Raw genomic sequence first — 26,457 nt, 5'->3', positions numbered from 1 at the left:
CCTGAAAACTCTATTAAAGAAAAAAAAACAGACAAAAACCCCAAAAAACCCAAAAAAACGGATAGTCATATAAGAGCCAAGTATTCTAAATATTTCTAAGCAATCTCAGCATAACTTCAAATAAAGAAAACCCCCTCAAATCCCACCCACTATGCAGTTTGTACACATGCAAAACATTTTTGCTACCATAGGCACCATATAAATGAAAAAGTATAGCCTATTAACAGGCCATGTGGCTGAGAGGCAACAAACTCTGCCAAATACTGCGCAGAAACTTCCCCAAACCACCACAGAGAAGCCGCTGGTCTGTGCCGGTGCCCTGGCCTACATGAACCGCTCTGCTGTACTGGTGACGAGGCCTTGCACTGTTTCTGACACTCTAGAAGATCAACGAAGATTCCCTTTTTTCCTATTATCCAGTGATGATTCTGGTAATGAATTTCTTAGCTTTGTATTATAAATAGCATTTGAATTTGAGTTATTTGAACTATACAGTTGTTCCCTTATACTTTTTTTAAATGAGAAAATATACAAAGTATGTGATTTGCATCTCCTCTACTGTTTCTTCTATCATCTCTTCTCTATCCCTGCTCTACTGAGGTCTATCATTTTTGTCACTCAACATGAAAACTTGGGCTTGCATCCACCAGTTTTTTTCTCAAGTACAAGTTTCTATTCCATTTTTCTACAGATTCCTGTGCACTTTTTAACAATATGCATTAGGCCACAAAAATGTTGTTGGTATAGGCTAGAAGAACTGAAATCAATTTCCAAAAATTAAGATGAAACCTTGCAAGTAGTCTATTTTATAAATCTTCTGAAGGCATACCAGGTGTTGCACTTCAAAGTGAAGAGAAGCACAGAAGAAAAGCACGACTTTTATTGGTTCTTGCTGTTAAAAAAAAAAAAAAATCAGGTTCAGTATATATTATATTACTAGACCTTATGACATACCTAAATGCTACATCTAATGTCATAGTTCTCAGCCTTTTCAAGTCTGTTTGCACGTCAGGAGCTTAATGAGCAGAAAGCCAAACAAGAACTCCAAAGAAGATCAATGTCATTCAACAAAATCCTCTCCTTTTGCCTTTTTTTTTTAAAAAAAAAAAAACAACATTGCATGCATTCTTGAGAAGACAATGATGACAGATTGAATGTCAAAACATTTTAAAAAAATTTTCTAACCTTTTAAATTTTTTTAAACTCTTAAAAATAAGCATCACTACTTTGAGCTTATGCAATGTGAAAGCCAAAACCATGTAATAAAAAGTACACTTTGCCTTCAACTGAAACTAATTTCGAAGCTATTATTTCTTCCACAGGTCTAATCATATTTTATTGTGAGAAACACCTTCCTTTATTATTATTAAGATAAACATTAGAGGTGGTTTATTGTGGTAATTTCTTTAAGATAGTGAATATGGTGCTATCATGATTCAAGTTAAGTGCAGGAAGCCATAACTCTGGAATTCCTTTTCCAGCATCACTCCAGGCTGCTATTTACTCTTGGAAAATCACTTCCCTGGTCTGAGTCTTGGTCTCCACTCATCTAGAAAGCATCTTGCCTTCAGGGCTGGTACTGATGTATGCCATACAAGCAAACGCAGATTAACAAAAAACATCATTTGATCTGAAGTGTAAATTCCCAGGTATGTTCTTTAGTCAACCTCACTCAGATTCCAGACCAGCAAAGCTCTCCACCACAGGCTTTCCCATTGACTGTAGCAGATTTATGATCATAATTAGATTCTTGGCTTAACCAGAGCAATACAAAGATAAGCTAGATTTAGTTCACAGTGCGATTCCAGACCTAGTAGAGCTACAGCAGAGAAATTATTTTCATGCACTTTATGTTCCAAAAATCTTTTGAATGAGTTAAGGGAAACTTACGTGGACTGAAAGCGTGCAGCTACACTGCACCACAACCCAGAGCTTCCCAGGTCAGCGCCCGGTGAGCTGTCTCTAGAAGAAGAAGCTGAAGAGCTGTGCTGCTGCTGGAGTACTGCCTCTGGGACCCACACTGGTGCACGTCTCCCTCAGCTCACTGATATTACTGCGCGGTGGGATGTCGAAATGCTCTATGAGCTACACTGATTTTACAGAAAATGGTAATTTCTTCTTATAGAATAATGCTCATTGTATTATCAAAGAAAGGAAGAAAACTCCATGGACAGCACCTACCACCTACCACTATGGAGAAACAACACAGAACCCAAATAAACTATCCATTTCAGTAGGGACTCTGACATTCATTATATTATTAATACCCTTACCACGAGACACACAGATCTGGGGACCAGCAGGTTTTTGGGGGTTGCCTAACTACAAGGTGTATCTGCTCTCTGCCATCTGATACCTGTCCTTAAAAACTAACCTTCTGAGCAACCATAGATGAATCTCCGTATGCCTTTGAAAAGGTAATATAATCAAAGCAACAATTTGCTGCTTTTAAATGGAACTGATTTCTCAAGACTCAAGTCACAGTGGGAAGCGGGATCTTAAGTTTTGAGTTGTTGCAAGTCTGAGCAATTAAATCTCATACAAAAACATAGTAATACATGGACCATAAGTTTCTGAGGTGAGGAAAGATTAATAACCCTGGTATTTAACATACTATTATAGCTACAGGCACAATGAACTTCCCCTGTGTCTGGGATACTATTGAGTATTGCATTGCACGATACATATTCACAGCCTCAGGCTTTCCTAGTAAAATAGAATATAAAAATTCCAGCTTTCTAAACCACTGGTCACTGCACTGGCAGGTCAATCCATCCAGCAGAGATGCACATTTGGGTGATTTGTCAATACTCAGGATGTGAAAATGCATCCAAGCACAACCTGCTAATCCTTCAATTTAAGTCTTTCTTCACCAACATAGAGACTGGAAAAAACTCAAACAAACTCTAGTCAAACCATTCCTGTGTTAGAACTGATACTAGCCATGAACTGTATGCCATTCATATACATAAATCCACCATCAGAATTTACTTCTGTGATTGTATATTAGAGAGTTGAGCTGAATTTGATGAGATGGACTAATACGATATTTTTCCTGCAGAGACTGAACAGCAATTTTTTCAAGCACCTAGGTTTAAAGCCACAAAAGGAATTTATATTTTTTTTTAAAAAAAACAAAACTGAAGAAAATCACAGTAGATACACAAATGAAAAACTGCAGTCCTCACATTCGCCCTCTCAGCTGCTATGCTACCAGGATTCCCCAGGCACCTCAAAGTTTTCCATTCTCTAATCACACGAAATTTTGCTTTCAGACACACCCAGTTTTGGCAGGCCTGAGCAGCTTACCACCCTATCTCGCAGCTTAGTCTCACACTTGTATTCACAAGCCCTTCTTGAGGGCTTCATCTGAGGGGTTTGATCCAGATGGCACTCAGACCGGATTCCTTCACTTGTGGGTAGGCAGGCTAGTGAGGTAGGGCGGCTTTGCCCAACTCAGTAGGTCCATTCAATGGGAGTTCAGTGGCACGCTTGCCTCCGATGTGGGAGATCTGGGTTAATTCTTGCCAGGATTCAGATCACCGTTTCTCCAAGAAAGCGTTCTATCAACAGCCGATCTGTTCATTTGTAGCGGGAAGCTCTTGATCTCTCCTGTTGAAACTGATACACCTCGCAGGGAACATCAAAGGTCCATCCTGCAGACAGAAAGGCAACGCGCACACAGCGAGCAGACGATCACCTGGGAGGAGGAAAATCTGCATTCCAGTCTTTGTTTCAGTTATCAACTCTTTTATCCAATGACTTTGGCATATAAAACATCTGAATTTTTAGTGAAGATAAACGCCTCTGGTAAACCAGAATAAAGCTCCGTATTTCCAAGAGAGTCATGGTTTAAAAACCTGTATTTCCCTAGCGTCCCTCTTCTGCATACCTTCGGGTATCTTCCCACAGGTAGAACGTAGGCCCTTGACAGCTGCCGTGAATTCCCTTATATTAGTAAGGCATACAGAACACTGACGTTAGGTTTCCATACATTTCCATGACTCCAATACCATTTTAAGGGCTATTTTTGAAACACATATCAGAGTTTTCATGGATTTAGCCACATGTCAAAGCTGTATAATCGATGTCTATTATAGCAGACTACCGAAAACATGCAGCACTTGCTGCTGCAGGGAAAAATGCATTTCACCAAATTAGTTCAGGCACTTCTGAGTATTGGTGATAGTGATTAACAATTAACCCTCTTCCAAGCAGACTTAGAAGTTGATTAACTACTGCATCCTTTATACAAAAAGGAAACAATTCAGTTAAAGAAACCTGAATAAACACAGTTTAAGACTCTCCCAGAAGAAAATAACCTGTTTATAGGAGCACAGTTATTTGAAGAGTTCTGAAGGGATTTCCCCTTATCTACTTCTTCAAAGAATATGTACTATATTCACAATATAACCAATGTGCTTTACGCGTATATACGTTACAAACATTTTCCTGCAGTAGTAAAATGAGTAAACCTGAAACTTTCAAAGTAATTTTATTGCTCATTTTATAGATTTTCCTAGCCCTTTGATGAGCTGCCATTCCAGAAGGCAATCTTAGCTTCATACCTTTGTTGCTACTACTCACGTCAACCACACCCATTTCCAGGTTGTCTGTGGGAATAGCAAGCACTGGGAATTAGCCAGGCATCTCCCATCAGTAATCCACACAGCAGAATGCCAAATCCCATATAGTGTCACAAAGGTTTTTTCCAGCACATAGTCCATTATGGAGAGAAACAAAATATAACGTGAATAAGATACAGAGACAGAAGCCACCAACGAAATGGTATTCTAGAAAATCCAGGCTCACCAATGGCCATTTTTTAAGTAATCTGAAATAAAGATTGGATTGCTTTATCTCATATTCATAACTAAATAAATAAAGCTTAAGCCATGCTGTATCCAAGTGCCAGGAGACCTAAACATCCTCCTTCTAGCAAAGCAGTAACTGTAAGCATGTAAATCCTCTGCAGGTGTAAGCCTCTAATTTCCAATGGGTCAGATTCCAGAGGACTTCTTTAAAAATGAAGACAAGCATACTATTATACCCATCACACAGTACTTTATTTCCAGACAGAGTAGAAACAGTTGGACTGGAAGCCGATCCATAATCGCTGTATGCAAAATATTCCCTCCCATGCAGAAAGCTCATCTTTCACTGATGCCCACATCTTACTCCAACCACAGTGTTGACATTAAAATTACTAATCAATAATGCTGCTAACAGTACGTATGGAGCCATGAGGCACTCCATGGAACATAGATTGTTCCCTTCAGGCAAAGGAGCAGCAGTGCTGAGGCTGACCAAAGAAATGCAAATCTTATACGCCGTCCTTCCTAATCAGAGTATCTGGCATGGCGAAGTGCAAGAAAAAGAGATCAAAAAAAGCTATAACCAAGTAGACAGATGAAAATGAAAGATACTTGCCACAATCTACACAATTTCTGTTACTGCCATTGTTTTGGGGAATAATTAAATGCTCAAGGTGCTCATAATAAAATCCTTTATTTAAATACCCAGTTTCAAATGTAAATACCTAAGAACTATGCTCTAGATTACCTAGAAACTTAGATGTAAAGATTATTATTTTTCAGATTTGTTGTGCAGACCAGTTCTGCAGCGGGCTACAGTCTGGTGGAGGACAACCCACTCATCTGCCTAGCTAATTTGACTGAATGCTATCAGTGTCTTTCTTAACAGAATTTGTACTATATTTCTATACAGATTTTATACAATTTTTTAATACATAGACACACACATACATACGTATACACACTGCGACTTCTCTGGTAAAATAACTAGTACTAAAACATGATGAACCCTGGTGGCATACCCCAAATTCTCCAGCTCAAATACCACTTTGACCTGATATAAACTTTAGTGAAAATTGAAGACTTATGCTAATAGCTGGGACCAGGCCCAGACTAAGGTAGTACTTGAAATGATTTTTTTTTTTTTTTTTTTTTTTTTTTGCTTTTCCGTGATAACAAAGAAACAGGAATGACAGTTAAAGAGATGCACTGTGTCTGCTTTAGCTATGATGACTTAAAAGCATATATATAGCACCAAGTTTCAAGTTTCATATCTTGCGTATGTCCAGACACGTGATTTAGCACGTTATCAGAGCAGTCATAACCATTGGAGCCTCTTCTATGGAAGCACTGCAGGAAAACAGCGTAGCGTAGTATTGCGGAAGGCCAATCATTACCTTTCCAGCTACAATGGATTATTCTGAGAAACAGTCACTTAATAAACTGATAACATTCCTCAGAGCACAGAAAGCTCCTCTCAAAGCCAAAGACAATAGAAAAAGTAAAGCACAAAGTAATTTAAATGTGAATTGTATCATCAATCCGTTACATGTTAGCACGCAGAATAAGACAGTCCATGATCTTATCTAGTGGTGGTTAACCACAGGCAACGTTGTAAACATGGATTTAACTTGTACATTCTGACAATTCAGAGCAGATTTCAATTTCCTTTATTTTGGCAACTAAGTATACAAGCAAAGATTTCTTTTGCAATTGCACATTCTTACAACAGTTTACCACATAATTACTTCACTATGGTGGTCAAACTACATTGACAACTCACAAAGCCACATACGGAAGTATATTTTTAAGAAATATATACTTTCCACCTATCTGGGTATTACTGGGGGAAAAAATGTTTCACACCTACACAGAATAAATGAAACCCGCCCTGAGAAGAGTGATACAAATTGGACTCTCTCATCATCACAGAAGCAATGCTGCGTTCTTGGCAACATTAAAGAAGATGGAAATGTGTTCTTAAAGCCCCCAAATCATAGAAATAACTAGACCCCTAACTAATCTATGCTTTAAAAGATCAAAAGTCTTCAAGCGTACACAGAATTCCACAATTAAACATAGTCAGGTAGGATATTAACAAAATCAATAAAATTAGAAAAAAGCAATTTGGAAATACTCTGCCAGTACAACAAGTCTATCAGCACTATTTATTTTCTTGAGTACATATCCAGAGAAAGCCTGCAATATCCTGGATTCTTACTTTGAACAAGTCTTTGTAGTCTCCTCTGGCCAGAAGCCAGAGGAACCACCGTGTTCTCATGGTTGTCCGTCAGTTTGAACTACAGGCATTAACTGCCCAGTTTCATGGCTTATAATATCCACATTACTACTTCGATGATAAGGAACCGAAACGGACCTAGAGTGTCTCCTTCACAAGACCTCCAGGCCTTGAGGTCACCCCTAAAACCATTTTCACTTCCTCATTACTGAATTAAGTCAGAGCTGTCCCCAGAAATAATGCAAGGCTGCCCAAAGCAAAGAAAGGAAAGGAAATACTTCCTTTTCTTTCTGCCCTGCCTAAAATTATCCTACGTCCATCTCTGTGACTATCAAGATGGTACACAATGCATTCACTCAGCCTTCAAAATTCCAGGATCTATCTCTAATTGTACTTACTCTAGCATGACAGTGGGATACAAAGAACGTTCATAAATAAATTCATGTGTCCAATGACATTTTCCGGTGTTTGGACACCACAGGACATTTTTTCAAGATAGAATGACCCTTTAAAAACAACTAGAAATGGCTCTGTTACTTGTTGATTCCCTGTACCTACCATCATTAAATTTCTGTATGGATTTTTCAAAAGATCTGACTTCAACAGCTGACATGTGTTTAAGAACCTGACCTATACTGTAGCTCTTCAAGCATTTTCTACTGAATTAAGGAACCAGAAGAGTTGCTGTTTGCCCTGTGCATTTTTTTAAAAGAAGTGAAAACACAGTCCCTTTCAAGCCAAGGGTGGTTTTGTCACCCAGCTTTTTGGGAGGCAGTGTTCCACCCTACAGCTGCAATTTCTAGAGGCTTTAAAGGTCTTGTTTCGCAAGGAAGGGATGGAAGCTAGTGGTTTGAAAATCCAAGAGCAGCTACAAAACTAAACACACAAGTTCAGGTTATCAACTATTACTGTATGTCTAACGCTCCAGAAAGCGCTAGTCGCTTTTAGAAATTGCTTATTGAAAACGTAAAAGAGAAGTGAAGTGGCCCCAAGAGCCACTCCGTTTCTGAAAGTTAAGAGATTAAATGCTATAGGTTAGTCACGCTGTCTGACCAGCAGTGAGAAAGCTGGTTACTTTCATTCGCTTTTTTTTTCCCCAGGCGGGTCACACCAATGGCAAGCCAAGTCAAAAGTGGGTACGATTGGAAAAGCTATGTAGAACGGTACAAGGCTCTTGCACAAAGTTTTGCCTGCCATATTACACGACTAATAAAATAGTCTTTGGATCTATATGCTGCCAAGTCATTAGGTACCTACACTACCAGGAAGTTTAGGTTCTGTAGTCTCTCTCTCAGTTCTGTTCCCTTCCTCCTTTAACCCTGTGGTTGATTAAGCCCAGACAGCAATTAAACACTCACCAGATGAGTGCCCACGGTGCCCAAGCAGGGCACCTACAGCTGGTTGTCCAGGACCGTGTCTAGGCAGTTTGCTAATATTTCTAAGGAGGGAGACTCCACAATCTCCCTGGGCAACTCACGCCAGTGCCCAGTTGATGCAGAAATACAAATTCTGATGCAGAAAGACAAATTCTGGTTGTTACATATGTTACATAACAGACAAAATGCAATGCATTAAAATATTTAATGTGACTTCTGTTACGTTGTGTATCTTTTGGCATAAATAACAAAAGGTAAGAAACCTCTCTCTATCAAAAATCCACAACTAAGAACTATCCTTTTTCAAAGCTTGCCCTACTAGGTGGTGGGCTCACTAAGTTCTAACAGGGAAAAATAAGTCCTGTGGCAATAAAGTATGTCAGCAAAGGGCTTTTCTTCCTCTCCTGTTAATTCTTAGTGAAATATTTTTCTATACCCCTGAAATCTGGCTTTGAACTACAGCAAACAATTCCTTCCCATCAGACAGCAATCTATTTGTCAAATCACTAGGGCGTTGCTAAAGTCAATGTTGGTCAGGAAGGGGAATAAAATCGACTTCAGCATTCTCTCAGGACGTTGACAATAGCTGAGGAATTGCTCTAAGAGAACTGAGATTCTGAATCCTGGCAAGTAGGTGGAATGTATAAATCTTACATACCAAGAGTGTTTATACAAAACAGTCAATCCTACAGTCACAACCAGGAATGATTACAGTTGGCAAGTACTGCTGAAGAAGGACACATCATGCTGAAACGCATACAAACAGTCTCACAATAAAACCAAATGAACAACAAACACAACAACAATGATCAACTATCTTCAGTATTCACACTGTTTCACAGCCTAGCTGAGATGCGCAAGTCTAATTAAAATTATTACTTGGAGAAGCACAAAATCTCACAAGCTAATACACTGATAAATTCAAACTGCTTTACCCTAGAATACGGACCAACATGTAACTTTTCCTTCTCGACAGACACCCTGATATACACCCCCTGCCAATCCCAGCCTACCAAGCACCCTGATCATTGACGCTACCGCCCTGCGACACCCACGAGCTCCAAGTGTGCAAGTCACATAAGGTGAAATCACTGACGACTCTGAGCAGGCATCTCTCACTCAAGCTCATACTTTTAGCTCCAGAGGCTTCCAGTTCAAGTCTAATGGCACCATTCGAGAATGGCAGCCGCTATATTAACGCGAACGTGTGGTATTTTGATTCTCTGCAACACAAATCCATAAATAATATAAACTGATATCTCCATTACTTCGAAAGTACAATCTGCTTAGTTCCTCAGAACCCAGGAAGTACTTGCACTTTCTTATAACTAAATAAGCTATTACCCAAACTGTGCCAAAACAGAAGGACCATACAGCATGATCATAACTCATTAACTTGGACATGAGAAAGATAGCTGCGATAACACAAATGAAATATCTACATATAAACAGATATTCTGTTTACGCAAAGTATTCCACGCCACCATGTTTCACATTAGATACCCTACGATGACAAGACCTTATCAAGATGATGCAGTATGGAGTACATACACTACATATCCTGAGATTAAGGTAGTATGGTCATCTCAGGAAGTGTTATTAGTCCTAACACCCGACAGTTTCAAAAAGCTGGTTATTCACAGCATCAAGGGAGGAAAAATAGAGAACTGCTGTGAGCCTGAACACCAGATGCCCTGAATTCCAATTTGATTTAGCACAGAATTCACGGTGCCTGGAGGCACTCAAGGTAGGCAATGATAGCCCTTAATCTCTGCCTCTAAAAGACAAAAAAAGCCATGCAGATTTTCAGTAAATTAGCAGGCTGGTTCAAACAAAAACTTATCACCCTAAGTATCTTATAGCACCTGTATTACAGCGTACAGTTCAAACAACACTCTCAGCTCTACACACAATTCTGTCAGAAAAGGTACGAATCTGTTCTGCACACCGAATCTCTCATTTCCTATAACTAGTGAAGTAGAAATCCTACCTAACTTGACACATCTTTCTTCTTGTCTAATTATACTGTAATTATTAACTTCATTTTCTTGCTTCACAGAAGAAAAGATATTTTCAAGTCTGTGCAGATTAGTTGTAAATCTGCAGCTCGTCTGTACCTCATTAATATTTTAAACACCTATTTTAAGTTTTGCCACACTAGACATAATTTGTGTCAGTGTAAGTTCTTTTTAGCTGTAGTCTCATAAATCTGGTAATCTCTCCAAATGTGAGACTCATTACAGGGGAGGGGGGAAGGAAAGATGGGAATTTTGTTTCTGAATAGGATTATTTTGAACTTGGATCGTTTCAACAAACCAGCTTGCAAAAGAACTGTACTGAATCAACAGAGCAGAGGCAGGTGGGAACCATAAAATAGCTTTAGGTATGCATACACACCCTCTCTCCCACAAATCTCAGCAGCACAGGGATGTTGGTAGCAGAGTCTGGTTAGACTACTCAGACTACCAAAATGTTTAATACCAAGAAAGTACAGAAACTATAACATTACTGGATGTGGGTAGGCTGAAAAGAAAGAAGTAGCAAAATGATGTAATCGGCATTTCCTCTGAACAGGACTGCTTTTTTTTTTTCTTTTTTTTTTTGTTTTTTTTAATATACTGACACAATTTACTGCTCCTCATTCCCTTTGGTCAGCTGTCCTCCAAGGGTAGCAGCCAGTGCTGTATCTCTACCTTTTTCCCTCTAATACAAATGAAGCCAAATAGTCAATTTGAAACATTATAAAGAAAGAGGTAAGCAAGTCCTCCTGAACCTAACAGTGATACTCTTTTAAAGCCTATCACTTTATTACCCTTTTCATTTTTGATCTAACGAATGAGTGAGAATTTTCAAATCCTGTTCTACTATTTAACAATAACTCCTGTAAAACTACAGTACACACCTCAATGAATAATATTTTACTTAGTTTGATTTGTGTTTTGGTAATAATACATTCTTAAAGCAATAAATCCCTCAGATTTATTTTGTTAAACCAAAATAATCTGATATTAAACGTAATTATTAAGGCACAGAGTATCGATTTTGCAGCACCTGATCAGAGAAGTTTCCTTATTAAAAAGCAAACAAAAATTTAAAAAACTCAGACTAGATTAAATCCAACAGTCATTTGTCAAACAAATGAAATGATCAGAATGTAGCTGCCCAGAGACAAGTCCTTGCGTAGCTTCAGTGAGGTGCTACCAGAAGATCACTATGCAAACAGCTATTAGCAAGTAGTGGCCTAAATATGGGTTATCACCTGTTAGAAAAAGACAACCGAATCAAGTTTTCAATAAGATGACAGGCTGACATGGGAGATGGTGGTGTGAAGCCGGGGAGAGTGCTGAGCATCCCTGGTAGAAGTTCCCAAGGGAGAAAGGACTGTCCAAAAAACCAAACCACCACCACCAAAAACCACAGGAAGGCTCTTTCCTGAAACTGCAAACTGCAATAATCTTTCCCTTCTGTGCTGTGAATTTTGACTTTTATCAGACTAGACTGGTATCAGGCACTGTTGTAATTATCTTAGAAAAATAAAATAAGAGGAACAGAATGCAGCCCAAGGCTGAAAACAGCATCCAGAATTAGCTTTGCAGAGGGAGATTCCCCAGCCCTTACAACCACATGGTGTTTTAGTAACTGATATCTCTCACCTCTAGCTTTTTTGGACAAACTGCTTTCTTGACTTCTGTAGAATCTGTGCTGTTGCTTTTTTTTTTATATACTTGAAAATAATTTTTATATGTTTATATAAACATCCTCTAATTTGATTCTAAAAACCATGTAAGACATATGACATACCATTACCTTGAACTTGCACCCCACAAGAGGAATGTTAAATTCACATGTACCAAAAAGAGACTAAGAAAGGGTCATGTCTTCAGGTATACCACATAAAATAAAACTCACCATTTACTCTATAATCCCAGTGTGCTAGTGTCTGGAAACCAGTCTGTTCTCTGACACTTCCAAAGAGGGAAGAACCACTGTAATCTTACTCTTTTTTTTAAATGTTTGACTTGTATGCTTAGTTTTAAAGGATGGATACAGGACCTGCCCTTTGAGCAGACTCAAATTTTGGAGCAGCCACATTACCCTGGATAGCTGAGATCAAGCATCTCATAATGCTCTCCGTCCTGCCACTCTTGGATGAAACGCCAATTAGAGGATTATCCTACACAGTCCCGCAACCACAAAGAGCTGGAATCTACAGAAACAACCATCACGATGAGTCTAAGGAAGACGTTGCATTACTTGAGCCAGGCACAACAGATGGAGACAGCGGACTTCAAGGAAAAATGATGACCCCAGCCAGAGAACAGTGCCGGGACCTGTACACCCGATGCTCTGCAGCCATGAAGCTCTGAGCTAAGGAAAGCGTGGCCACAAGAAAGTATAGCCAAACTGGATTTTCTTAGTTACCAGTTGAAAGAAGGAGTGTCATTTTAAGCTCACATCCAACAAATACTCCTTATGTAGGCACAAAAACTCTTCATATTTGGCCTTAAATGAAGTTTAAGTCCAAGGCAAAACCAGTGCCTGTAAACAAGGTTTTAAGCACTGAGATGCTTACCACGTTAGCCATACAAGTTACGCGTATGCCTGTGTTTCTCTCTATTTCATAAGCTTTTAGCTCCATTTCTGTGTATTAAGTTGAGCTCTGAATTAGTGCAATTTGCCACAACAGGTTTATTCACATCAAGACAAAGCTGGGGCAGCATTTTTCAAAAAAAGGATTAGATGACTGTAACTACTACCATCTGCGCTTATGCATGTTTAGACTCCGAGAAGGGTAATCACCACACTTCAGGGCATGATCTGCAGGGGTCAGAAAGATAATCTTACGCCCATCTTTCTGTTTTTGACATTGCCCAATTGGGTAGGTGCATAATAGAGGATATTAGTCTTCCCTGAAGCATTAGTTATTCATCACTGCCAGAGGCAGCTTTACAGATCTAAGATTATGAGCCAGTCTAGTATGGCAACCTGTTCTTTCAAACTCTGAAACGCACTCCACAGTCCAGAGCTTGAACACTACATTGTATTTCAGATACAAATACGAGATAATCTACGAGTACGCCACAAGATTTCATGGAGCAATTTTGGAAGGGATTATTATTATTATACCAAGGGCCTAGACGCCACTAAAGATAGCGAGTATTTTATGGAGGTTCTTTTTGTTTGTTAAATTTCCATTTACATAACAGACAGAAATTACAATATCTGGCATTTACACGTAGGGCAGATATGTAGACACAAATCAAGCATCGCTCCTGCAAATGGTGTTAATTTTCAATCTATATAACCCAAGATAGGCCTAAGGATTTCGGTCTTAATTTCTCTATCATTTGGAAATATCAGTGTAATCTTCTTAGGCTACAGGCAAAGTAGACACATTTCTTTATAGAGACACAACAAGGCCACTTTGAGTGACACAGGAAAGAAAACGGTTCACACAGACACACTAATTTATGAGTGAAACAAATTAAGAGTGTGAAAAACTATGTTTAAAATCTTGAATAAGCAGTTAAGTTCCATCTATTCATACATCTGATTTTTCACCTACTTATTGCAAGCATCTCCTCCCATTTTGCTTATTAGCACGCACTCCTATTTTAAAAAATGAAGGATACAGCCTTCTTTCCATGAAGCTAGCCAGGAGATAAATTCTGCAGGATGGAGTGGACTTTCATCTGGCTTGAAAGCTGCCAGTGGAAACACCTGCTGGCCCTGGCCAGCCATCCCAGCAGAAACAGCAATCTCCTCCTTTCCCCAGCTCAGATGGTCACCTCACAGATGATGATCTGATTGATCTTTAAGTCATTACAGCTCAAACGAGTTGGGTTAGCTTAAACACTTAAATAGCAAGTCTTGGTCAACCCAGCACATTTACACTGCAAGGGCGTAGGGAACATTTACAAAACGCAGCCCTGCCTTAGATCAAAGAATCCACAATTCTCCAGCAAGAGCATTGAGGGCGGGATGAGGTTCAACCAGCAGTGAAAGTGTCACACATATAAACATCAAAATCACATTTGGGACTGTGAGTGAGGTCCCAGTCCACAGTAGAGTGATTTTACATAACTCACTGGTTAATAAATGGCACTGCTACAGTACAATGGGTTTGGGTTTTTTCATCTCAGCATTTCAAATAAGCACACAATTTTTCCTCACTACACTTTTGAGAGATGGGATTTGTTATTGAACCGTTTTATGGACTATGGGAAAGAACAGAAAAGGAAATAGAGTTCAGAATTTTTTTAAAACGCTCTGATAATTTAGTTTAAAGCTGGACTACCCGACACTGAAAATAACTTTTTCTAGACATACTATAGGGTTTACAGAAACTTTCAAGTGGAAACCTTGATCTTGGACTTCCCCCCCTCCCCCCCCCCCCCCCCACAAGGCCCCTGCCCTGCCTTGACCTATCGCCATCTTTAATAGGAGAGAATTCCACATTCCACATGTAGTGCAGTACATGGTTAGACTGAAACATGGGAAAGCTCAATGTGCTTGAATTACTTGGGGTGAAACTGGCACCCTTAATAACGCTATCACTGCAGTGCTGTTTTCACTGAGAATTCTTTACAAACCGATCAACTTTCACAGCAATTCATGGAAATAGAAAAGTCATCATCATTACTCCCACTAGTGAGACAAGAAATAGATGGAAAGAAGACAAATGACCTGTCTAGAACCATTCAGCAAGTCAGAATATAACTAAAGCCTGGATCTTTTAACAAAAAGACTCACGTTCTAATCCCTTACTGCCCCATTTCCAGATCTGTAAAGTGATATTAACAATGGAGTCTGTAAGTTTATTTCAAGCAGGTTTCACACAACAGTTTAGATTTGTTTAAATATCAAAGCAAAATCTAGACAAAAACCACCAAATGAACACCATTTTACCCTAATTTGGTTCCTCGCCAAAGCCTGTAGTTCAAACCGGGTACATCAAAAAGCCCCAAGCTTCAGGCAAGAAATCCCAATCTAGTTTTGTTGGCATGGCTAGAGTGGTGCCGTTTGAATGTGAAAACGGATCGTAGGTCGTGCCTGGTGTTCTGGCTTCTCATGGGCACTAGGTTCCAAGTGAGAAAAATAACAAATGCAAACAGTTATACTGAGCCTTCATTTCAGCATTTGGCACTCAGAATAACCAGCCTGGTAATCAGATGTCTGCTGAAAGCACATGCAAAGTCTAGAAGATGAAGCCTCTTATTTAGACTAAAAGATTTTCACAGCAGTTAATGGAAAAATAACTGCCAACAACACATGTATCACACAATACAACTCGATCCTTAAAGAAAGTTGCAATCTGAAATTCCTTCTGAAGTTTACTGGTGCGGCACTATCGTACGTACCTTCTCACCACTTCTGAACGGTTAGACATGCACCTCATCCAGAAGTCCTTTGAGTCATACACACGAATAACCAAAGCATTCCTTTCCTTCGAATGTACAAAATCCAGCTACTGGATGTGAAGAAAGGAAAGAAAATATTGAGGAATTTAGACTTTAAAAAAAAGGGGGGGGGGGGGGAGGGGCAATTTTATAAGTATCAGAATTCATGCAGAAAAATTTGTTTTAAGATGGAGAACTTTTGTTCCAAAGAAGCCCTCAAACTAGTAAACTAAAGGAGAGGTGTGGGGTATTTTGGATGTAGCTTAGGGGCCCTTTGGACTGAGAAATGACAGACAGCCCTGGAAAATTCTTCACCCTTCAATTACCTTGCTCTCCTTGAGAGGCATTGAGTACCCTTAATATGTAAGGTGCTGTCATTCTCTTTGCCTCACCTCTGCTGCCAAGTTCCTTACCTGCCGCCTGCACTGGAAGTGTCTGGCAGGGATGGGTAAGATGCGCTGTACTACAGCATGCACGACAGCCTTGGTGACTTCTGTTTTGTAACTTAAGTTTGCAACTCCTGATTCCAGATGGGGCTCCCCTACATAACTGACACAACTTATATAAACAGTATAAAAGGAAACATTCCCTATCTCTTCTCCCACAACTGAAGCTTAGGCAAATGGAAAACAAGGCAGGAAGAGATCGTGATAGATTGACTGCATGGCATGAATCAACCTATGAGTTAGCAAGGTACAGGTATCTCTTCCAGAGAGTTCCTAAGGGTGCAGGAAAAGGTGCCCTTTCTTGCAACGCAGATTCTTTCCCCTGCAGCACCTTGCACTTGCCAATTGCACGCCTCCCCGACAAAGAAACCGTATCTGCCCTCACCTTGGCTACGCTCTCCCTCTTTTCTTTCTGCCAGATAAAGCATCCAGCACCTGGTGCCAGCCAGAGGACAGAACTCATCAGAAGTGTTTCGAGGATCAACAGACGGGATCCATCCTATGTAAGCTGATTACAGGATTTACCGGGCTCCTGACAGTTAATATCACACAGCCAGAATGCCACACGTCAAGCGTTGGAGATATGGCTCTGACGAAACCAGGCTAAGGCAAAAGGCCCTAAGATTATCCGCTCTGGGAGGGATGTCATTGAGAGGATGCGACTGGCTGTGAACAGAGCACTGCAACTATCACAGTAGGAAATGTTAATCAACTTAAAGCAAGTAGCTCATGATGAGGAATGGCAAAGACTCTCATCAGCAATACTGGTAGCTAAGTTAATTGTGGATTGACTAGAAGAGCAAAAGTATTACCATGCAAAGATTGATGAATCACCAAGCCGTGCCCTCTGTAACAAACAGGACAACTCCCTTCATCCATGCTATAAAACATCCATCTACAATTACCTCTGGAATTCACCTGCAGGACTGTACTGCTGGTACACGGCCGGGCCACGCTCAGCCGGGGTACCGACTGGCACTGGTGATGCGAGGCAGACGCACCAAACTGAGGACGTACTCTTTCAGCTTTGAATACTCATCCTCCGAGTTGGTGTGTGCGCTCTCAAATGCAAGGCAGGACTTTATTCTTTCCCATCGTAAGCCTTTAAATTTTTGTCTTTTTCTTAAAAACTCACCTGAGGAGAGGCAGAACGGGGTGCTGCCATCAGGAGGTTCATAGTTATGGAGGAAGCTTGAGCACTTTAAACTTAGAGGTTCAAAACCAACCTGAGAAACAGCGATCTCAGCATTAAGTATTTTATTATTTTAAACAAAAACATGTTCATTGAGGGAGGGAAACTTGACTCATTATCTGAGCATCTGGGATTACCAGTACTGTATTTATGAAAGAGGTTGCAGTACATGGCTCTCTGCAATTGCTCTGATCTCTGCATCTGCGGTTCCAGGCTCTACCCGCATTACCCTCTGACAGACGGGAAATCATACGAACCTATTTTCCTGAGATTGCCCTTAGGAGTCAACCAGCTGAGTCTTGCAAACCAGTTCTATCGGCGTGAACCGTGTACACTCATCAACCCTGGGACTGTTTTTATTAAACCATATTACCAGAGCACCCATAGGCCTCGCACAGGACCGAGCCCTCGGCGCCCTCGATACCACACAAACACTGCCAGTCACCGTTCCGAGGACTCCACAGCCTAACGCAACACCAGAATACGCATTCGCCTATCGCAAATAATGCCCAAGAAGCCCGCGTCCGTTTTCGGGAGGAACACCACGCGAAGGGCAGCGCTCCTACAACCTGCCAGCGCGAGCCCAGCACCTGCTGATGTATTTCCACGGCAGGCACCTTGCAGTTTTTTACTTGTATTATTTACTATACTTGGGTTTCCTTCATTATGTACGTATTTTAATGTTTTGTTATTTTCTACGGTGAAACCTAACGCCCTTGCTTTTAAGAGTGAAAAGTTTGCTGACGTACCTGTGAAAAGCAAAGAGCCATTTCTTTTTTTTTTTTTAGACAGCTGTATAATCATCCAGACCAGTGTTGCAATAACTGCAGTTTTACAACGTACCCATAAAACACGCTCCGCGCTTCGGCTCCGAGGCGCTCGACGCCGAACGCCCAGCGCTTCTCACCCTCTCCCTTCTCTCCCGGGAGCGTTCCTGGCTTTCCTGCCTCCTTCCACCGAGGCGACGGGATCTCCCGCTCCCACCTCACGGCCCGGCCCGGCCTTCCCCGGGGGGCTCGGCACCCACTCTTCGGTCCCGAACCCGGCGGGACCCGCAGCAAGGAGCCGGCCCTCCCGCTCCCCTCAGCCCGGCCATGGCGCCCCCCTCAGCCCTTCCCGCCCTTTTGCCTCTCACCCCGCGGCGCCCGCGACGCCCTGAGGGGAAGCGATGGCGGCGTAGGTGTCTCTCCCCGGACCCCCCCCCTTCCCCTCCTCGCCCCACAGACGACTCCCGCTGCCCGGGGAGTGGAAATACTCACCCGCTGTGCCCGCGGTGTGTGTCGTCGTCCCGTCCCCCCCCCGCCGCGGGCAGCGAGGAGCTCGGCGTGAGGTAAACGGCGGCGGCGGCCGGTTCGGGACGGCGGTAGCGGCTCCGCGGGAGGCGGGCGGTGCCGACTTGCCCCGCGGAGGTGGGGCCGGGGCGGGGAAGCGAAGGGCTCGGACACCCCCGCGACCGCCCCCCGGGCGGTGCCGCCGAGCCCCGCCGGCCCGGGTGGGTTTCCCCCCCGCCTCCGCCGCGGGGCTGAGGAGGACCCTGGCCGGCACCTGAGGGGAGAGCGGACCCGGGGACCGGGGGAGGGAGCTATCGGGCCCGGGCTGGCTGTCCGGGGGCCATCGCCACCCCTCGCCCCAAATTTGAGGCACACGGCTAAAAGCGGGTGGTGAAACCGGGTGGGTCGGGTGGGCGGCGGGCTGCGAGGTCGAAGTTTTCATAACCGAGGCGTAGAGTCAGGCGGGGGAAACTCTGTTCTTTCTAATCTTCAGCGATCCTGGCCGCGGATCGGCTTCGCGCAGCCCCCTTCAAGGCGTTGGGCAGCTGCACCGAGGAGATGGGGAGAGCCACAAAGCAGGCTGTTCTCCAGCCGAAGGAGCTCTGGCCATCCGGGAGCGGGACGTGCTGCCAGCGTTATCCCGAAGAATGAACGGACTTGGGATGTTCGAGCAGCTCCTGAAACCACCCTGACCCGATGAGACTTCGCAGATGCCTCCTCGGCATCGCCATCGCCCCCGAAATACCTCGGCCGCAGGCCTGGCTGATGGGGCCAGGCATCGCATATCGGAAGCGTATAAAGTAGGAGCTGATAAAGCATGCCCAACCGGGGATCTCGAGCCGAAACTACTGACGGTCCTCAGTTTAGGATAAATACAGTCTCCACTGAGTTCAGCGCTGCCGGAAGCTAAATTTCAAGTGTCTGAGATTTAGCAAAATAAGTATTTTCATCACTAGTGACAGATTTGCAGCAAGTACTTTTCCAGGGATGCAAACCCCTATCCTTTTGGTTTTTACTGTAGTCTTGTGTAAGATGAATCTTGGAAAGGGATACAATAATTTGTGTTGTTTTGATAGAGTTAATTAACTGATGCAATCCCACATTCTGAAAACGAAATTGTAGGGAAACACTTGCAAACAGTCTGCTCTATAATTGAGTTCATCCTCCAGGCACAAGCTTTATCTAAGAGATCTTAAAGGGTGCATCGTTTTAACTCACGGAAAAAGCTCTGTGGCGTGGCACCGTACAGTGTTTGCCTTCCTCTGTGGGACTAGTGGGGAATGCTTGGGACTCCCCGGCTGCTCTCCCTAGTATAAACCTTCTAAATTGGAAAGCCTTTTCCTCCCCAATGAAGCCAAAGCAGTCGCTTCTCAGACAGCGTGAGGAAGAATTGCCTCCTATGCATTGAAAGTAGCATGATCAAAAAGTGCATTCTGATTTAGAAATAATTGACTCCCATTTTCTTAACAGATGTAATATTTAAGTCTGCTAGGACAGTGGTCTGTCCTACTAAACGCACTGGGTTAATCAGTGTGATTATATTAGTACATCTACGTAGTTAGCGCATCCAAACGCTTAGTTGTTTGGTGGCATTTACCTAGCTCCTGGACACCTGTACTTGCCACCCTGACTATCAGCCACCCATCCCCAGCAAGAACAGCAATAAAGCCTGGCTGTAAGCGGCTTCCTACGCTTCTGGATTCTGAGCAGGCCCCAAGCGAAAGCAGCGTGAGCACACCTAAGTAATGATGCAAAACCACATAATCCTCATTAGAAATCTACTCAGCAGCAAAAACAGAGCAATCCATTTCTACAGAAATTCTGGCGTGCCAGAAATTTGCATTGCTGAGTAGAAAGGTAATGATATAATTGAGAAATGCTCAGATTAATAATTACTGAAAACAAGCCATTTATAAAGCTCCCAAGTATGACTTAAGGGAGGTGGCAAGGACGCAGGAATTTCTACTCCATTACACTGTATACAAAGGGAGTGTAACATTCCTATAAAAATGGAAATGCACGCAGAGGGTAAGTGGAAAAGTCTCCAGGCTACTGAAAAAGAGTCGGAAGAAGGAACGTTTCCATGGAGAGGTAGTAGAAAAGATGCAATTATTTGATCACAAAAATAAAAAATAATCCTGTGTTCCATTTCCCAGTGAGTCACCCAAGCCTTTTAATTACTTTCTACAGATTTTGAGGAAAAGCTAAAATCCAGACAGTGGCCTCAGATGGGGACCACAGCACGCTCTCAAGTGTGGTTCCACTGAACAGGTCACTCCCACACGTCATGGGCACGGGCAGAGCGCCCCAGTTACAGGGATGCTGTACATAACGTGTCACACAACATGCACACCGCAAAGTTTAGTTCAGTTTTATTTTCCACTGTAACGGTTTTTGAATGATACATCATGCAGTCTGCCAGTGTATCCATCCATCTCTGATGGAATTTTAGAACGAAGATAAAAGACTTTATCTCCACGGGATGGGGGAAGGAGGGTTCAGGTCTGCTATCAAGAGTTTAATACATTTCAGCATCGTTTGATGCAATGGCAAAAAATTTCCCCTTGTTACCAGCAAAACGTGTCCACAATTTATTTTTTCCTAAATTGAACACTACTGTAAAGATACATAGAGCCCAGAGAATACACATCTGCAGTACACGTTACACACTTTACAAACTAGACATGTATAATTCTACAGAATGCCTCAACCCCCGTGGTTCTCCCACAACAAAAAGTGTTTCAGTGGACAAGATTGTGAGAGCGAGAGAGGAACTGGTAGAGTGGTGTTCCATCCTGCACAGCGGATGTTCTCCAGTGCACTTCGCAGTTCGTACAGGCACAGTGAAGATGAAAATCAAAGCAAGGGTAGATGAAGATTATCCTGCCAATTTATTTTTGGATTCCTTCCATTTCCAATTGAGATGTACTTCATTCATGTTTACACAAGGTCTTTCTCCTCCAGCAATGGAAATCTGATCAGGCCTCTTCCTTTTGGGCCTTCATCACCATTTGGTTTAAATACCTGTTTATTCAAATAAAACAACATTCAGCTTAAAATTCTTTATTTTGTGTACTTCCAAGCCTTATTTATCAAAATTTCAGGCAAATGTGCATCTTAGTCCATTAGGCTTTGTAAAATGAAATTTAAAAGTTACTTATAAGGTTCTGTAGGCAGAAATTATTGTAGTAAAGTGTTTTTGTGACTTATTTTTTAGGTTTTTTTTTATATATATTCAGGATAATCCACTCTCACCCTTGTTGAGTTAAATACAAACTTAAAAATGCATCAGCCAAGATCTTTCCAGGTTTAAAACTTTCCTTGCTGTTGAGAAAACAAGTCGATGAAACGTGAACTCAAGGACAAACAGATTTGAACAGATCATTAAGAGAAGCTCAAGTGAGCAGGAAATACTTTTTAATTACTAGCAAAAAGAACAATATGCACTTTAGTTCCATCTGAAGTACGTTTTCCATTTGTGAACGGTATTTCCACCAAAATTTGTCCCATGCATGACATTTCAGATGTGAAATTTAATTTGCGCTATACAAATCACAACTTTAAAATTAGCCTAGAATAAATACAACACAACATTCAAAGAGCAAAGAAAGTAAAGTAGCATCAAGTAGTGGAAATATGAGGAGACAGGTTTTGATCTCTGCTGAGCTGTGTGGTTTTCATTTCTATATATAAAATGTGTAAGACTTAAAAATGGTACAAAAGTTGAATATACAATACGCAATACAAACTTAAGTTGCCTAATTAAAATAGGCTTACAAAACAAGAATCTATATATAAGCAGAGCAAGTTCAGTTGACAATTAGTAATTTCCAAATCGAGTGAATATCTTCTGTACTTCTTTTTGAGAATTTTAGCCTAAGGCATCTTTTCAGCGTTTCAGTTATAGAAAGTCCTCCTACAGTCTTGATGTAAAAGTTAACTTGGAGAAACTTACATTATTTCAGCTAGGTGAACTGACTGGCTGATCAGCACTAGCACAATTAAGAGATGTCAAAGCTAACTTATTACTCAAGCTGAAGAAAGCTGTCTAAACTGCCATACATAACTAATGGTGATGCTGCGAGGAACTTAATACACTTTTTTTTTTTTTGAAGCTAATGCTGCGTCTACAATATACTTCCATACAGAACTTTGAATTTGAGAGACAGAACAAAAGTTTTACTACAATACAAAATCTTTGACAGCAATTAAGTTTGGTATCTTTTCCAAGACAACTGTTTTAGAACCAAAACAAGAGGATCATTAGTTCATAGTAGAAATTTCAGCTCTGAACAGCTGATAAGATAGCACAGAGTAGTTCTGAATTAGTAATTTTATTAAAGATTGCATATGGCAAGTTCACAGTTCATTTTTCTGGCAGTGCACATGCACATAAAGAAAGAAAATATAAAACTTTGGAAAATACAAAATAAATTAAATACATGCAAATTTGCAACTTCATTAAATATTTTTAGCAAAATGCTCCCCAAAATAGTGCAACATTAAAAAAAAAAGTTAAATTAAGTCCAACTTACTTTGCAACAACCTAAATAATTTCAGTAGAAAAAAATATCTAAAGTCAATTCACAATCTTTCAAAACGCTCTACATTAACTAAATAGTTCTACGTCTACCAACAAACACGTTCAGAAATTTGGGAAAAAAAAAATTAAAAATCAGTCTCAAATGAAGTAAGAGCAAACGTCTGCAAAACAAGACTAGAGGGCTATGCTCAGCCGTAACCTTCCTAGAATCCACGCTTCGTGAAGACATAAGGTTGCATCCTATGCACATCTGAGCAAGGAGGAGGATGTGTGCGGGTGGCACAGGAGCAGTAGGCAGCGAGGAGCAGCAGTAGCTTCTGCCTGCCAGCGGAACCTTCCCGGAACGATTCCAGTGCCCCCTTGCTGAGAAGATGGAAACTTTCTGTCTGGCACGAGAGAAAGATCCAAGGCAAGCGGTCTCATCCTTACCTCCGTGCGCACAAGCGTACCATCCGTAGGATGACTTGCGTACTGTAACTTATAAAGACGTTCTTTTCCCCTGGCTATATATATGCTCTTCACCTCCTAGCAAATGTATTCCCAAATTTGGTCTGCAAAGGACAGCTCGAGTCTACAACTCTCGCCTCCTTTTGGACTCTCTCTGTATAATTTTTTTTAAGGTAGGGGCTGGGGTTTGGGGGGGGTTTTGTTTGTTTGTTTCTTTAAGGTAGCGTCTGTTCTGGTAGGGGACTGTTCACTCCCATACCTGAATTCCGGTGTGAACAGATCGGGGCTTGCCAAAGGCATGCGGGAAGGCGAAAGGGGGGGATGCTTGTCAGCTTTTCCAAGACAAGATTTCCACAGCATTCTGAAAGCCTTCAAAATTTCATAAAGAACAATGCTTACAAACACGTGGCTAGCCATCACACTCCAGGAAAACCCACCACCGTAGGGAGAACTACAAGCAGATCAGATCTTAAATTTAAGATAGGTCACACAGATATATTCATGTAACTACCAAACTTCAAAACCTAGATCTATACTAACAGATTTCTCTGCATCCCATTTGATCTTTACCAGGTACTGCAATAAAGCTTATTTTATACAGTCCAAAGATTTTTATCAGGATATTACAAATGGTTCTTTGGGGAAATTTACTTCTGAAAATGTAAGCAGTAAAATTAAACCATATAGCAGCACATTTTCATCCCCTAAAAATATAAAATAATATGTATATTATACAGTAAATCAGTCATGACAGAGCACAATCACCTGCCTTTGATGGCACTTGGTCATTGAATAATTAATTCTTTGATGCCAGAAGTCAGGATTTACTGATGCAACAGAGGACTTCGAAAAAGCATCAATCTGAGAGTAGAAGCCCCAACCTAACCAGCGCCAAGGGGTCAAACGCAGTCCGTGAGAGATTCTGAGTGGCAGACTTCCTATCATTACTTAGATGGTTATGTTAAATACATTGTACAAGTATCTGTAGAAGAGTTGAGCTGAACACTTCTGTACACGTGGAGATCCTACGAAGCTCAAAATACCTGGGACCAGTGCATTGCAGATGGCTGTAGGAAGCGCAGGATGAACAGGATGTGGATCGGGTTGAAGAGGGGAAAAAAAGAAACTAGTGACTTAATGACAGTCCTTAACATGCTAAGTGGAATTGACCTGTCGAAAGAGAGCAAGAAAGGTAATGATAATTAGTGGATGTCTGAGATTAGAAAGCAGATGTGCAACGCGGCAGATCAACTGATACCTACACCTCACAGAAACGTGATGCACAGGAACCAAACAGTCACCATAACAGCCACGAAACGAGAGTCACGTCAAGCACAGTTTTAACAGCTCATGAAATTAGGGTCTCAGTTACTAAGTCTTGGAAAGGAATTTTGTCAGATCTACCTTTAAAGTTTCCAGCCCACAAACTTGCACAGTCAAAATGAAACCATTCTCTTGATGAAATTCATTCTTTGCCACCTGTAGCATGGCATTATGTCTTGCCTAAATACATCCTTAAACACTATCTAAAGATCTAACTCCTTTTTTTCCTTTTATCTCTCTGTTCTTTTAACGGGATTTTTCTCTCACTGGTCAGCAGTTGGATACGCTGAAGAGGAGTTGTGTGCATATCTTATATAACAAGTACGGAAAGTAACTGCAGTTGGGTTTCAAAACTTATTATAAAACGAAGGGGTGAGAAAACACAAATCCAAAACAATCCTTCTGTTCTATATGTCTCCTGACAGAGAGGTGCTTTCCTGAGACACATATACACACACACACATATATGTGTGTTTACAGCAATATAAAAAATATTTATATATATTTTGATAATATATTCTAAAAATATACTAATTTTATATATAACATATATGCTTATTATACAGGGATCTTTCTCACTAATTTAATAGTAATTCCATTCAGAAGCAAAGTTCAAGGCACATTACCAAGTACCAAGGTGATTTAAAGTTGATTATAAAACATTTGAAATACAGACTTTTAAAACCTCTTGGGTTTGTATTGTTTTTCCCCCACACTTCTCATTAGCCATATGGAAAGCACCACATAAATAACTGAGCGTGCCTAGCACATTTTTAAATTAGCTAATACAAAATCAGCCTTACAAAGAGAGATGTATTCTCCTCAATTAAGCATTTACTTGTATAGTTATTTGAAAAAACCCCAAGCTTTTCCATATTCAAGATCAAGTTATAAAAATAAATGAATATTGATACATCAGTGTTTTTAAATTTACCCTAAATTAATGGTGGGAATTGTAGTTAGCTCCTCATTGTCATCCTTATTAACACTTTAAAGGAAATCCGGATGGTTATTAATTTATGCATCTTAATGGCTAGATTAACTATCGTCTGGCTAGATTAAATACAGTTATTAATCTTGCTGAAGGATGGAGAGTTGCTGGGAACATACCAGAGACTTTAGGGTAAGGGACATGCAGACGAGAGCCTGTTTGCACAGTGTTTCCCAGATCCCAGTACAAGTTACTTTAATAATTTCAGTAGGCCATGATGGAGCATTAGTGCAATCGTTAGCGCATCTTCCCATCACTCCTTTCCTTCCCTTTCGAAATGAGGCATCAGACAAGTTTGAGCAAATATTAGAAGGGCAGATAACTAGCTTCCTTCAGATTTGAAATACATCTGCTGCTGCTCGCTCTGCCCAAGGTTTCCAGGCAGGTCCTGAGCAGCCCTGGCGTGCCAGCTTGC

The 26,457-nt window shown here is 41.2% G+C and overlaps 2 protein-coding genes across 4 annotated transcripts in view; both read right to left on the bottom strand.

Annotated features, from left to right (window-relative positions):
- The window catches only part of LYPD6B (LY6/PLAUR domain containing 6B), a 50,974-nt gene extending 35,135 nt beyond the window's left edge, over positions 1 to 15,839 (bottom strand). Inside the window, exon 1 of the mRNA XM_049803077.1 lies at positions 15,791 to 15,839. The gene's annotated coding sequence lies outside the window, so the exon portion shown is untranslated. The remainder of the gene's footprint in view (positions 1 to 15,790) is intronic.
- Positions 15,840 to 21,094: 5,255 nt separating this feature from the next.
- The window catches only part of KIF5C (kinesin family member 5C), an 89,745-nt gene continuing 84,382 nt past the window's right edge, over positions 21,095 to 26,457 (bottom strand). For all 3 annotated transcript variants that reach the window (XM_049808773.1, XM_049808764.1, XM_049808782.1), the window contains one exon: positions 21,095 to 24,898. The gene's annotated coding sequence lies outside the window, so the exon portion shown is untranslated. The remainder of the gene's footprint in view (positions 24,899 to 26,457) is intronic.

This window comes from Accipiter gentilis, chromosome 1 (assembly GCF_929443795.1).
Source record: "Accipiter gentilis chromosome 1, bAccGen1.1, whole genome shotgun sequence".
Taxonomy (NCBI): Eukaryota; Metazoa; Chordata; class Aves; order Accipitriformes; family Accipitridae; genus Astur; species Astur gentilis.
This window is presented reverse-complemented; position numbering and strand designations above follow the sequence as displayed.